The sequence below is a fragment of the Grampus griseus genome (genome assembly GCF_964374135.1).
Source record: "Grampus griseus genome assembly, chromosome: 1".
NCBI classification, from domain to species: Eukaryota; Metazoa; Chordata; class Mammalia; order Artiodactyla; family Delphinidae; genus Grampus; species Grampus griseus.
In genome coordinates, this window is record NC_139017.1 from 46028218 (window position 1) to 46043905 (window position 15688).

The 15688-nt window shown below is 35.7% G+C and overlaps 1 protein-coding gene across 1 annotated transcript in view; it reads right to left on the reverse strand.

The window, feature by feature from the left end:
* Window positions 1–1932: 1932 nt before the first annotated feature.
* The window catches only part of LOC309826418 (membrane cofactor protein-like), a gene marked incomplete at its 5' end in the record, with an annotated part of 53437 nt that continues 39681 nt past the window's right edge, over window positions 1933–15688 (reverse strand). The window contains one exon of the mRNA XM_082660556.1: window positions 1933–2012. The remainder of the gene's footprint in view (window positions 2013–15688) is intronic.

A 15688-nucleotide genomic window follows, 5' to 3' on the forward strand; every position in this document is an offset into this window, starting at 1 on the left:
CCTATAAGCTGCCTACAATCAGATGACATGTTTAAAGTAAGACATCTCTTTATTCAAGTGGGGAAAGAAAACCACCTATAGCCAGAATTTAGGGTGGACTCCAACTCTCTTAAAGAATGGAATTCTTTTTAAGAAAACTACAAGGCCACAGTGTTCACTTTGTCCTGAGCTGGCATTCCTGCTATGGGTGTTAGAAGTCCTCTAACTTTGTACAGAAGCATGCAACTGCAACTGATGCTGAATTCTTCTTGATTTCTTAGACTGGTTAATTGTTATTAAAAGGGGTGAAGAACAAATGCCAGACAAACTTTATAGTGTCTCTAAATCACCAGGAAGTTACAAATAATTTTTAAAAATAGAATTTCATTCTATTACTCTAAGAACATTTTCTGGTAATATTCTTGTTAAGGAAGTCAAACTTGTTCAAATCCCAAATGTGCAGTGTTTTTCTTTTTACTAAGGGCTGAAGTAGTGTACACATAGAATAATAATTTTAAAAGTTTGAGTTATTCCAAGAATTACCAAAATGTGACAGAGACCTGAAATGAACAAATGCTGTTGGAAAAATGGCGTCAATAAACTTGCTGATGCAGGGTTGCCACAAATCTTCAATCTGTAAAAAATGCAATATCTGCAAAGTGCAACAAAGTGAAGAACAAGAAAACTGAGGTATGCCTGTATAACACTGTATAGGTTTAAGGTGTACAGCATGAGTTGATAATGTATACATTGTGAAATGATTACCACAATAAATTTCTTAACATCCATCACCTCTCATAGTTACCAAAAGTTTTCCTCTTCTTCTTCATGATCAGAAATTTGAAGACCTACTCTCTTAGCAATTTGCCAATGCAGTTTTCTTTGATATCCTAGGAGGATTGGTTCCAGATTCCCACCCCCTTCCCCTGCAAATAAAACTCTGAATTCTCAAGTCCTTTATATTATATAGCAGAGCACAGGCGGCCCTCTGTATCCAGGGATGCTGATGCAGAACCATCAGATACAGAGTGTCAGCTGTATACAATAAAGAATTACTAATTATTGTCACTACGCCGTACATTATATCCCAATATTCATTTATCTTATATCTGGAATTTTGTACCTTTTGACACCCTTCACCCAATTCCCCCATCATCCCCACCCCCTGCCTCTGGCAACCAAAAAGCTGATTTCTTTTTCTGTGAGTGTGGATTTTTGGATTCCATATATAAGTGAGGTCATTCAGCATTTGTCTCTTTCTGTATGGCTTGTTCACTTAGCATAATGCCCTCAAGTTCCATAAGCGTTGTTGCAAATGGCAGGATTTCCTTCTTTTTCATGGCTGAATTGTATTCCACTGTATGTGTGTATATGTGTATGTATATACATTTGTGTGTATGTGTGTGCGTGTGTATATATATATATATATATACCTATATATATCTCACATTTTCTTTATCCATTCATCCATCACTGAACACTTAGGTTCCTTCCATGTCGTGGTTGTTGTAAATAATGCTGCAATACACAGGGAGGTGCAGTTATCTCTTCATAGGGTGATTTCGTTTCCTTCGGATATATACCTATTGTGGAATTGCTGAATCATATGGTGGCACTATTATTATTTTTTTTTTTTTGAGGTACGCGGGCCTCTCACTGTTGTGGCCTCTCCCGTTGCGGAGCATAGGCTCCGGACGTGCAGGCTCAGCGGCCATGGCTCACGGGCCCAGCCGCTCCGTGGCATGTGGGATCTTCCCGGACCGGGGCATGATCCCATGTCCCCTGCATTGGCAGGCGGACTCTCAACCACTGCACCACCAGGGAAGCCCCGGTGGCACTATTTTTAATTTTTTGAGTAACATGTATACTGTTTTCCATAGTTGCTGTATGAATTTACTGTAGATCTTAACATATTAATAGAATCAAAAGATAAACTGACACATGGGTTTGTGGAAAATAATTAGTGCTTCTGCACTGATCGACTGGTTGTTTTTTTCTGGTGAGTGGTGGGTCCGGCACCAACTTCCTTTTTCCTACAAGGACAGACAAGAAGATAGCATCAGAGGTGAACATAATTAAGTACAGAAATTAAACTCCAGAAGCACAGTTACAAAATGGACAATGAAGAAGTATTTATAACAGTAAGAGTCACTGAACTAGGAAATAAATGATTCTTTTAAAGTAATTTCAAATGTTCAATTAGTCTCACTCCAGGAACCCTTTTTCTATCCCTGTATTATATTTCTGATTCCCTCCAAAACAAGAAATAGAATAGCCTCATATACTTAGTAAATATTCCCTTATTTTAGTTTAGGGCCGGTGAGAAAGACTAGAGAGAAGTACATGTTTTCCCTAAATACAATTTTAATTCTGGCTCTGAGATGAAACCTTTAAAAAGGTAACAATTCCAGTGGTGTTCAAGTTCAGTAATGCCTCATTTACCCCTCACTGTCAAGAAAATCATGTGTTCTGGTTAGAGAGTCTCCTAAGTAACTGAAACTCACATCACACTTATTTTTTGTAACAACAGAGAGCTTTCTAAAATCTATTACTCAAGTCCAGCATTGTCCATAGAAATATAATGTGAGTCACACAGGTAATTTTGAATTTTGTAGAAGCTACCTTAAAAAAAGGAAAAGAAGTAGGAAAACTAGTTTTAAATTTTTTACTTAACCCAATACCCATGGATTGTACATTCCTTTGCACTAAGTCTTTGAATCTGGTGTGTAGTGTGCACTAAGTCTTTGAATCTGGTGTGTAGTGTGCTCATCTTACAAAGGATGAGCCACTTCTGACGTCCTCGGTAGCCACTCAGAGCTACTGACTCTGGAGCTGGAAAACGCAGTTCCAGTTCCTACTTAGGAAACTGACTACAATAGACAGACTACAACCAAATGGGGACCCGTCAGTTATTTACAGTATGCCTGCCCCAGCTAACACTTCAGGGTGCCTACCCCATGTAAGAGCTGACTGTGTTAATTTTGGAGACTTTCATATTTCTCTTGGTGAGGGAGGCATCACTATGAACGAGCACTGTCACAGCACAATACTTGTTATATAGCAGTTTCCTCAAGAATATTGTGGAGAGTGATTCAATATTTAGGCCTGTCACTGACTCTTCTAAGACCAGTATATTTTTCTATTTTGAAGCAATACTTATTTTTTCTAGTAGTAATGGAATCTTTTTTTAAAAAAATAGAATTAAAAATTGAAATCCAATATATGAGAAAGATAAATAAGCATTAATATAAACTTAAAGAAACATTCATTTGATATAACAATGAAGCTCTTTGAAGATGATTAAAATGTGGAAGTGAATTACTAATTATATATTACCTTCAGCATTCATTAAGTTAACTTCAAGTATTTACAGAAAACTTGAAGCTCATGGACTTCTGAAAACTGCTTTTCTGGTTGGCTTTATCCTCAAAGGAATCCTTAGAGAACGAAGCAGATACGTAGGGCTGGGTAGGCCCACACTGCCATTCTAGTTGTTATGTTTGTCTTCCCCTTTGCCCCTGTGATCAAAGACACCACTTTGCTTTTACAAAGAAACTGCCCTTCTTATTGGCCTTTGTAGAATCTGTTCCCAAACTCGTGACTGTAACCTAGGGTAGTGCCTCACATTATAATTGGTGGGAAACATATCTCCTCTTCCCAAGTTTGCAGACACACATTCTGGCACAAAAGAGGAATGTCCACAAAAAAAAAAAAATCATAAGAGAATACTAGAATAATTATATGTGACAAACTGGACAACCCAGAAGAAATGAACAAGTTTCTAGAAACATATAGCCCTCCAAAACTGAATGAAGAAGAAATAGATAATTTAAACAGACCTATAGCTAGAAGTAAAATAGAATTGATAATTTAAAAACTCCCTGCAAACAAAAGTCCAGGACTGTATGGCTTCACTTGGGAATTCTACCAAACATACAAAGAACTTATACAGATCCAGAACACTCCCAAAGTCATTTTATGAAGCCACCATCACCCTGATACCAAAACCAGACAAAGACACTACCAAAAAAGAACATTACAGGCCAATATCTTTTTGAATATAGATACAAAAATTCTTAACACAATATCAGCAACCAAATTCAACACATAAAAAATCATACACCACGACCAAGTTGGATTCTCCCCAGGGACACAAGGATGGTTCAACATACACAAATCATTCAATGCAACACACCACATCAATAAAAGAAGTGGAAAAAAACCACGTGATCATCTCAATAGATGCAGAAAAAGCATTTGATAAAATTCAACATCATTCATGATAAAAAACTCTTACCAAAGTGGGTATAGAGGGAACATATCTCAACTTAATAAAAGCTATTTATGACAAACCTACAGCCAACATAATACTCAGTGGTGAAAAGTTGAAAGCCTTCTCACTAAAATCTGGAACAATACAAGGATGCTCCCTCTCACCATTTCTATTCAATATAGTACTGGAAGTCCTAGCCACAGCAATCATACAGGAAAATAAAATGTATCCTAATTGGAAGGGAAGTAAAACTGTCATTATATGTAGATAACAGGGTTATTATATATATAGAAAACCCTAAAGAGTCCACACAAAAATTACTAGAACTGATAAACAAATTTAGCAAGGTAGCAAGATACAAGATTAACATATAAAAATCTGTTGCATTTCTTTACACTAACAATATCAGAAAGGGAAAGTAAAAAAAAAAAAATCCCTTTAAAAATTGCATCAAAAAGAATAAAATACTTAGAAATAAACCTGACCTAGTAGGTAAAAGACTTATATGCTGAGAACTATAAAACATTGATAAGGGAAATTGATGATGATTTAAAGAAATGAAAAGATACTCCATGCTCTTGAAATGGAAGAATCACTATTGTTAAAATGACCATACTACCCAAAGCAACCTACAGATTTAATGTGATACTTATCAAATTACCCATGATATTTTTCACAGAACTACAACAAATAATCCTAAAATTTATATGGAACCATAAAAGATCCAGAATTTCCAAAGCAATCCTGAGGGAAAAGAACAAACCTGGAAGCATAACCCTCCCAGAATTCAGACAATACTACAAAGCTATAGCAATCAAACAGCATGTATTGGCACAAAAACAGATATATGGATCAACAGAACAGAATAGAGAGCCCAGAAATAAACCACACACCTATGGTCAATCTTTGACAAAGAAGGCAATAATATTAAATGAAGAAAAGACAATCTCTTTGGCAAGTGGTGGGTGTTTGGAAAGCTGGACAGTCACATGTAAATCAATGAAGCTAGAACACTCCCTTACACCATACACAAAAATAAACTCAAAATGGCTTAAAGGCTTAAATATAAGACATTACACCATAAAACTCCTAGCAGAGAACATAGGCAAAAAGTTCTCTGACATAAATTGTGCCAATGTTTTCTTAGGTCAGTCTCCCAAGGCAATATGAATAAAAGCAAAAATAAACAAATGGGACCTAATCAAAGTTATAAACTTTTGCACAGAAAAGGAAACCATAAACAAAATGAAAAGACAACCTACGGAATGGGAGAAGATATTTGTAAATGATGTGACTCACAAGGGATTAAATTCCAATATATACAAACATCTCATACAACTCAATAACAGACAAACAGTGCAATCAAAAAATGGGTGGAAGACCTAAATAGACATTTCCCAAAGAAGACATGCAGATGGCCAATAGGCACATGAAAAGATACTCAACATCGCTAATTATCAGAGAAACGCAAATCCAAACTCCAATAAGGTATCACCTCACACTGGTCAGAATGACCATCATCAAAAAATCTATACATAATAAATGCTGGAGAGTTGTGAAGAAAAAGGAACCCTCCTACACTGTTGGTGGGGATGTAAATTGGTGCAACCACTACAGAGAACAGCATGGAGGTTCCTTAAAAACCTAAAAACAAGAGTTTCCATATGACCCAGCAATCCCACTCCTGGGCATATAACCAGAAAAAACTCTAATTCAAAAAGATATATGCACCCCAATGTTCACAGCAGCACTATTTACAATAGCAAAGACATGGAAGCAAACTAAATGTCCATCAACAGATGAATGGATAAAGAAGATGTGGTATATATATATATATATATATATATATATATATATACACACAATGAAATACTACTCAGCCATAAAAAAGAACGAAATAATGCCATTTGCCACAACATGGATGGACCTAGAGATTATCATACTAAGTGAAGTAAGACAGAGAAAGACAAATATCATATGATATCACTTAAATGTGGAATCTAAAATATGGTACAAAAGAACTTGTGTACAGTACAGAAACAGACACACAGACAGGAAACAAACTTATAGTTACCAAAGAGGAAATGGGGGGAGGGATAAATTAGGAGTTTGAGATTAGTACATACAAACAACTATACATAAAATAGATAAACAACAATGTCCAAATCTTTGGTGCAGGGAACTATATTCAATATCTTGAATATAATATATATTATATTATATATAATAACATATTATGTAATAACATATTATGGAAGTAATAACATATTATGGAAAAGAATATGAAAAATAATATACAATTGTATAACTGAACCACTTTATTGTACAGCAGAAATTAATACAACATTGTAAATCAAGGATACTTCAATCAGCACTCCCTCTTGCGAGAGCACCAGAATCACAACTAACTGCTGAACAATCATCGACAGGAAGACACTGGAACTCATCAAAAAAGACACCCCGCATCCAAAGAAAAAGGAGACCCACAATGAGATGGTAGGAGGGGCGCAATCACAATAAAATCAAATCCCATAACTGCTGGGAGGGTGACTCACAAACTGGAGAACAATTATACCACAGATGTACACCCACTGGAGGGAAGGTTCTGAGCCCCACATCAGGCTTCCCAACCTGGAGGTCTGGCGATGGGAAGAGGAATTCCCAGAGAATCAAACTTTGAAGGCTAGTGGGATTTGATTGCAGGACTTTGACAGGACTGGGGGAAACAGAGACTCCACACAAGAAGGGCACACACAAGGTAGTGTGTGCATCAGGTCCCAGGGGGAAGGAGCAGTGACACTATAGGAGATTGAAACAGACCTATATGCTAGTGTTGGAGGGTCTCCTACAGAGGGGTGCTGGCTGTGGATCACCGCAGGGACAAGGACACTGGCAGCAGAAGTTCTGGGAAGTTCTTCTTGGCATGAGCCCTCCTGAAGTCCACCATTAGCCCCACCAAAGACCCTGTAGCCTCACTCATCAGCAGAAAAGCAGATTAAAGTTTTACTGAGCTCTGCCCACCAGAGCAATACCCAGCTCTACCCACCAACAGTCCCTCCCATCAGAAAGACTGCAAAAGCCTCTTAGATAGCCTCATCCACCAGAGGGCAGACAGCAGAAGCAAGAACTACAATCCTGCAGTCTGTGGAACAGAAACCACATTCACAGAAAGATAGACAAAATGAAAAGGCAGAGGACTATATACCAGATGAAGGAACAAGAAAAAATCCCAGAGAAACAACTAAATGAAGTGGAGATAGGAAACCTTCCAGAAAAATAATTCAGAATAATGATAGTGAAGATGATCCAGGACCTCGGAAAAAGAAGGGAGGCAAAAATCGAGAAGATGCAAGAAATGTTTAACAGAGACATTTAATTCAGAAGAATTAAAGAACAAACAAACAGAGATGACCAATACAATAACTGAAATGAAAACTACACTAGAAGGAATCAATGGCAGAATAACTGAGTCAGAAGAACGGATAAGTGACCTGGAAGACAGAATGGTGGAATTCACTGCTGCAGAACAGAATAAAGAAAAAAGAATGAAAAGAAATGAAGACAGACTAAGAGACCTCTGGGACAACATTAAACGTAACAACATTCACATAATAGGGGTCCCAGAGGAGAAGAGAGAGAGAAAGGACCCGAGAAAATATTTGAAGAGATTATAGTTGAAAACTTCCCTAACATGGGAAAGGAGATAGCCACCCAAGTCCAGGAAGCAGAAGTTAAGTCTAAAGTTAGCAGAAGAAAAGAAATAAAAATCAGAGCAGAAATAAATGAAATAGAAACAAAGAAAACAATGGCAAAGATCAATAAAACTAAAAGCTGCTTCTTTGAGAAGATAAACAAAATTGATAAACCATTCACCAGACACATCAAGAAAAAGAGGGAGAGGACTCAAATCAATAAAATTAGAAATGAAAAAAGAGAAATTACAACAGACATCGAAGAAATACAAAGCATCCTAAGAGACTACTACAAGCACCTCTATGCCAATAAAATGGACAACCTGGAAGAAATGGACAAATTCGTAGAAAGGAATAACCTCCCAAGCCTGAACCAGGAAGAAATAGAAAATATGAACAGACCAATCACAAGTAATGAAATTGAAAATGTGATTAAAATTCTTCCAACAAACAAAAGTCCAGGACCAGATGGCTTCACAGGGGAATTCTATCAAACATTTAGAGAAGAGCTAACACACATCCTTCTCAAACTCTTCCAAAAAACTGCAGAGGAAGGAACACTCCCAAACTCATTCTATGAGGCCACCATCACATGATATCAAAACCAGACAAAGATACTACAAAAAAAGAAAATTACAGACCAATATCACTGATGAATATAGATGCAAAAATCCTCAACAAAATGCTAGCAAACAGAATCCAACAACGCATTAAAGGATCATACACCATGATTAAGTGGGATTTATCCCAGGGATGCAAGGATTCTTCAATATATGCAAATCAGTCAATGTGATACACCATATTAACAAATTGAAGAATAAAAAACATATGATCATCTCAATAGATGCAGAAAAAGCTTTTGACAAAATTCAACACCCATTTATGATAAAAATCTCCAGAAAGTGGGCATAGAGGGAACCTACCTCAATATAATAAAGGCCATATACAACAAACCCACAATAAACATCATTCTCAATTTTAAAAAACTGAAAGTATTTCCTCTAAGATCAGGAACAAGACAAGGATGTCCACTCTCAGCACTGTTATTCAACATAGTTTTGGAAGTCCTACCAAGGCAATCAGAGAAGAAAAAGAAATAAAATGAATACAAATTGGAAAAGAAGAAGTAAAACTGTCACCGTTTGCAGATGACATGATACTATACATAGAGAATCCTAAAGATGCCACCAGAAAACTACTAGAGTTAATCAATGAATTTGGCAAAGTTGCAGGATACAAAATTAATGCACAGAACTCTCTTGCATTCCTATACACTAATCATGCAAAATCTGAAAGAGAAATTAAGGAAACACTCCCATTTACCATTGCAACAAAAAGAATAAAATACCTAGGAATAAACTTACCTAGGGAGAAAAAAGACTTGTATGCAGAAAACTATAAGACACTGATGAAAGAAATTAAAGATGATACCAACAGATGGAGAGATATACCATGTTCTTGGATTGGAAGAATCAATATTGTGAAAATGACTATACTACCCAAAGCAATCCACAGATTCAATGCAATCCCTATCTAATTACCAATAGCATTTTTTACAGAACTAGAACAAAAAATATTAAAATTTGTATGGAGACACAAAAGACCCCGAATAGCCAAAGCAATCTTGAGGGAAAAAAGCGGAGTTGGAGGAATCAGACTCCCTGACTTCAGACAATACTACAAAGCTACAGTAATCAAGACAATATGGTACTGGTACAAAAACAGAAACATAGATCAATGGAACAAGATATAAAGCCCAGAGATAAACCCACGCAGCTATATTCAACTAATCTATGACAAAGAAGGCAAGGATATAAAATGGAGAAAAGACAGTCTCTTCAATAAGTGGTGCTGGGAAAACTGGATAGCTACATGTAAAAGAATGAAATTAGAACACTCTCTAACACCATACACAAAAATAAAACCAAAATGGATTAGACGTCTAAATGTAAGACCAGACACTATAAAAGTCTAGACGAAAAGATAGGAAGAACACTCTCTGACAAATCACAGCTACATCTTTTTTGACCCACTTCCTAGAGTAATGGAAATAAAAACAAAAATAAACAAATGGAACCTAATGAAACTTCAAACCTTTTGCACAGCAAAGGAAACCATAAACAAGACCAAAAGACAACCCTCAGAATCGGAGAAAATATTTGCAGACGAATCATCGGACAAAAGATTAATCTCCAAAATATATAAACAGCTCATGCAGCTCAATATTAAAAAAAACAAATAACTCAATCCAAAAATGGGCAGAAGACCTAATTAGACATTTCTCCAAAGAAGACACACAGATGGCCAAGAAGCACATGAAAAGATGCACAACATCACTAATTATTAGAGAAATGCAAATCAAAACTTATTAATGAGGTATCACCTCACACCAGTTAGAATGGGCATCTTCAGAAAATCCACAAACAGTAACTGCTGGAGAGGATGTGGAGAAAAGGGAATCCTCTTGCACAGTTGATGAGAATGTAAATTGATACAGCCACTCTGGAGAACAGTATGGAAGTTCCTTAAAAAATCTAAAAATAGAATTACCATATGACCCAGCAATCCCACTACTGGGCACATACCCAGATAAAACCATAATTCAGAAAGACACACGCACCCCAATGGTCACTGCAATGCTATTTACAATACCCAGGTCATGGAAATAACCTAAATGCCCATTGACAGATGAATAGATAACGAAGTTGTGGCACATATATACAATGGAATATTACTAAGCCATAAAAAAGAATGAAATTGGGTCATTTGTAGAAACATGGATGGACCTACAGAATGTCTTACAGAGTGAAGTAAGTCAGAAAGAGGAAAACAGATATCGTATATTAATGCATATATGTGGAATCTAGAAAAATGGTACAGATGAACCAGTTTGCAAGACAGAAATAGAGACACAGATGTAGAGAACAAAAGTATGGACACCAAGGGGTGAAAGTGTGGGAGGTGGTGGTGCTGGTGGGATGAATTGGGAGATTGGGATTGACCTTTGTACAGTAATATGTATAAAATAGACAAATAATAAGAACCTGCTATATAAGAAAAAATGAGTCAAGAAAAAAAAGAATACTTCAGTCAAAAAGAGGAAGTTCCAATTCATTTCATTCAAAGACAGAAGTTGAGTGGGTTAAATGGCTTAAGACAATACATTTCATAATTTTTCAAAATCTGATTATATTTTTTGTTGGTTTCTCTTTCATATGCCAAAAATATCCTGGTCAAGGGAAGAGATAAATGCCTTTACAGAATTAATATTTACAAGTTGAAATTGAATTTCTTTAAAAAATTAAGTAAAATGTATTTTTTCTTCTGTCAAAGAATAATTTTCCTCTCTGCACTTAAAATGAACAGATTCTGTGATTATTTCCCATTGGGCTAAAAAATTCCCCCAGCTTTGGATTCAGAGCTGTTATAAGGTAGAGAAGCTAGGTAGCCTGATAAAAGGATAAGGGGGACATTACATTGTTGGCACCTATGTCAAAGCAACAGCCTATCAATTCACATTATTTTACATTAAAACAGGGAAGGTATGAGAAAACCTCAATAATCTAACACAGAGAGCAAGAATCCTAGTGTCCTCTTGGATGTCTACTGCCCACTTATCTTAGTTCAGGTTATTGATATCTAAATATTCATTGAATACTTTTCAGAAGAAAGGACATCTCTGAAAAGAAACGCAACAGAAAGAAGATACCTTTTAATGATAAAAGCAAACCTTTCTCTCATCTCTTCTAAGAAAGAAAGAAAATTTACTTGTCTGTGGCTCTCACCAGTTAGCTATTTGCTCAACAGAGGAAGGGAAAAGGGCTGAATAAAACAGTGACGTCAAACCAAAAGGAAGCAAGAGTGGCATAAAAATGGGATAAAATCAATGATAGAGGAGAAGGGAAGTAAGCTGACAATTAGGTTCATGAATTATGGCTCTCCTGATTCTCATTAGGAACTTGAAACAAGAATTTGGTGCAAGAAACTACTTTACCTTTGAGGTCTTATAGATCATCCAGCAGATAAGCAGATTCTATATTTGTGTGCAATCTGTTTAACCCTGAAAGGACTTAGCCTCAAGTGAATAATGTAAACTCTTTTTCACAGAATGAGATTGTATGAGAAAAAGTGGTCCTGGCCTCTAGCACCCTAGAATTTGAGGTAATACGCAGAGCATGTATTGATTCCATGTAATATTGTCTCAGAAATTGATTTTATAACAAGTCATACATTTTTGGATGTATCTTAACTTTTGCATTGAGGACAGTTTCTTTCTGTAGCACAGCTGTTTTCACCTGAGGGAAGATCTCTGTAAAACTTATTAGGTGACCTCCTATTTTTCTGGGATGGATCTAAATTTTATAAATGTGTTCTCTCAATGAATCAAATAATCTTTCTGATTTATTAGTTACTATGTAAAATGTTTTTGTAGAATTCTTTGAATGCTCAAGAATTTGAAAGCCAGGTAGAAAAAATTCAAATTAATGTGATGTTTCATTTTTCCCCCCATCATTACACTCTTCAGCACCTAACTGGCAACTATCTACAGCAAGTCCAAAAAACTTCTGTAACATTCATTTAAACAGACAGGTTAAATATTACAAAGTTTCTGGATCACTCATTATTAATATAACATTAAAAATAGGCTTAAGTTATACCAAATAGTAAATATCCTTTTTGGAAGAAAATAAAAAAATATATTTTGTCACGGGTAATAAGTATATAAATTATGGAAATTATTCTAGCAAACTTAGCAAACTCTCACTTATCCTGCAATAATTTACCTGGAGTAAAGAAAATCATGCATTTATGAAAAGAAAATTACTACAAATAAGTGAAAACACTTGTTTTCTTGAAACCACACAGTCCAGACAGGCAAAACAAGTTTGAGCAGTAGCAAAGGAGAGGGCAAAGGCTGTGGATTCCAAGTCTGGAAAGTATGGTAGAAGAATTCGTTAAGAAAGGAGATTTGGCTTGCCACAACTAGAGAAAGCCTGCACACAGCAACGAAGACCCAACGCAGGAGAAAGACAGAAAAAGAAAGAAATAGAAAGGAAGGAAGGAAGGAAGGAAGGAAGGAGGAAAGAAAGAAAGAAAGAAAGAAAGAAAAAGAAAAAAAGATTGGAAGGGAAAAGGAAGATGTAGATGGAGCCCATCAGACCAATTGGGATCATATTCTATTCTTAGTTGAGAGCTAAGAAACAGAAAACTGTAGCAGACTACACTAACCTTGTTGGCCATTTTTAATCAAGTATTTTAAATGATGTTTAGTGATCCTAAAAAGTGACTACTACAGTACTTCTGTACTTTGGGATGGAGGCTGCAGTAGGGCAACTGTGTTCCCAAATCATCCTAAATACAAAATTACATCAAATCCATTTTCTATCCACTTTTAACAGCAATTTGGGATTATCTTTGCTCAGTATCCTGCTTCCACAGTTACTCCTAGAAATAGAGAAGTAACTGCATATATTTACAGTCTTATAAAGGAGTTTCTAAGGCAACAATAGCCGATTTGGGATATGGGGAAAGATTATGAACATTAAACAGTGTAAAGAATATAATAAAAATCTTTACTTTTTTTTAAAGCTTAGTATTACCCCACATCCTTTTTTTTAAGCATACATATTGATGAGGAGTCTTTAAAAAATCCAATTATCTTAAAGAGGATAAAAATTTGTCAATAAGATTGATGATGTTTCTTCAAATTTCAAGAATATGGGCACATCAGTAATAGTCTACTCCTTGGTAGAGCACAGTCCAGGCCCAGCAGCATCATTACTTGGGAGGCCATTAGAGATGCACGATATCAGGCTCTGCACCAGACCTAATGAATCAGAATCTGCATTTTAACAAGATGCCATGTGATTAATGTACATATTAGAGAAGCGCTGTTCTAAACTTTGAAAAAGAAAGGCATACCTCCCATGCATTAGAGTAACTTCAGCTATTAAAATAATACAGAACTTAAAGGGTAAGAAATGACTTCAAAGTCTGGAAATGAAACAATCCACGCAAAGAGCATAAAGCTGAGCCATTCTGTAACACTGAATTTCTAACTGCCCATGTTCCTGTCATGAAAAGGATAACATATAACCAAAAAGATTTCCATATACAGTTGATCTTTGCACAACATGAGCTTGAACTGTGTGGTCCACTTACACATGGACTTTTTTCAGTAGATAGATAAGTACTACAGTACTGCTGGATCCATGGTTGGTTGAATCTGCAAAGGCAGAACCATGGATTGGCAGTGGAGGCAGGGGAGCAAATGTAAAATTATAAAATTGTATGTGGATTTTCAACTGAGCCTCTAATCACTGTGTTGTGAAGGGTCAACTGTACTTTATATTTTACCTCAAAGGCAATTATTAATTACCCCTCCCACATTATTTTTTGAAAACAATTTTTTCTCAAATTATGCTACCACATATAGGATTAATTATATTTCATTGGTTAAAGATATAATGTTTCCAATATATTAAAAAAATTTAATATGGCAATTTTTGGTTTTCTTTACAAAGATAATTTAGATGCTATGTTGTAAAATATGGGCTTTTTCTTAAAATTGAGATATAGCGTTGTCTTAGCTTTAGGTGTACTCAGAATGACTTGATATATGTAAATACTGCAAGATGATCACCACAATAAGTTTTGTAAATATCCGGCACCATACATATGTACAAATTTTTTTCTTGTGATAAGAACTTTTTATACTCTCTTAGCAACTTTCAAATATGCAATACCGTATTATTAATATTAACTATAGTCACCATGCTGTACATTACATCCCCATGACTTATTTTATAACTGGAAGTTTATAAGTTTTGACTCCTTTCACGTGATATGCCAACCCCCCAGCCCCTTCCTCTGGCCTCACCAATCAGCTTTCTGCATGCATGAGCTTGTCTTTTGTTTTTTAAGATTCCACATATAAATGAGATCATACGGTATTTGTCTTTCTCTGACTTATTTCACTAAGCAAAATGCCCTCAAGGTCCATGTCCATCCATGTTGTTGCAAATGGCAAGATTTCATTCTTTTTTATGGCTGAATAATTCTATTATCTATCTATCTATCTATCTATCTATCTACCTATCACATTTTCTTTATACATTCATCCATCGATGGACACTTAGATTGTCTCCATATCTAGGCTAATGAATAATGTTGCAATGAATATAGGGGGGCAGATATCTTTTCAAGTTAGTGTTTTTATTTCCTTTGGATAAATACCCAGAAGTGGAATTGCTGAACTGTATGGTAGTTCTATTTTTGATATTTTGAGGAACCTCAATAGTATGAGATGATATAACATTGGGATTTTGATTTGTATTTCCCTGATGATTAGTAATGTTGAGTATCTTTTCATGCACCTGTTGGTGATCTATATGCCTTCTTTGGAAAATGTCCATCTAGATCCTATGCCCATTTTTAATAAAATTGTTTGATTTTTTACTACTGAGCTGTATCAGTTCTTCACATATTTTGGATATTAACAATTTATCAAATATATTATTTGCAATTATTTTCTGCAGTTCAGTAGCTTGCCCTTTCATTTTGTTCATGGTTTCCTTTGCTGTACAGAAGCATTTTTAGTTTGATGTAGTTCACTTGTTTATTTTGTTGCTTTTGCTTTTGGTGTGAAATCCAAAAAATATCATTGTGAAGATGTATATCAACGAGTTTCTGCTTATGTTTTCTTCTAGGAGTTTTATGATTTCAGGTCTTATGTTCAAGTCTT